Genomic DNA, 432 nt, shown 5'->3' with positions numbered 1-432 from the left:
ATATGAATTGGTGACCTGAAATATATTTATCTCCATAACAGTGAGATTATGTGTTTTTTGTGAAGTTGCATTCAGTGATGAGTCTTTCAAATGTGGAGGGACGGGCAAGGCAGGCCAGGCGCCGCCGCCACAACCAGTAATACTCACTCTAGTGACGCTGCAATTGCTGCGTCTTGAGAACTGTGCAAATTGTTGAATTTTATATATTCCTATTGGATCTCTGTTTCGAAAATTCTCTTAACTTTGTATTGTAGTTAGAGAAGCCCTTTCATGTGATAACTACAATGCCCACATGACACGTTCAAGCAAAGTATGAAGCACAATTTCCCTGTCTCCACTGTATCATCTTCACTCTTGGGAACATCCAGGCTCTCAACATCTTATCATTTTATAGGTCTTGCAATTGAATTTTAATCAAACATTTTTCCTTCC

Source organism: Penaeus monodon, chromosome 30, assembly GCF_015228065.2.
Source record: "Penaeus monodon isolate SGIC_2016 chromosome 30, NSTDA_Pmon_1, whole genome shotgun sequence".
Lineage (NCBI taxonomy): Eukaryota > Metazoa > Arthropoda > Malacostraca > Decapoda > Penaeidae > Penaeus > Penaeus monodon.
This window is presented reverse-complemented; position numbering follows the sequence as displayed.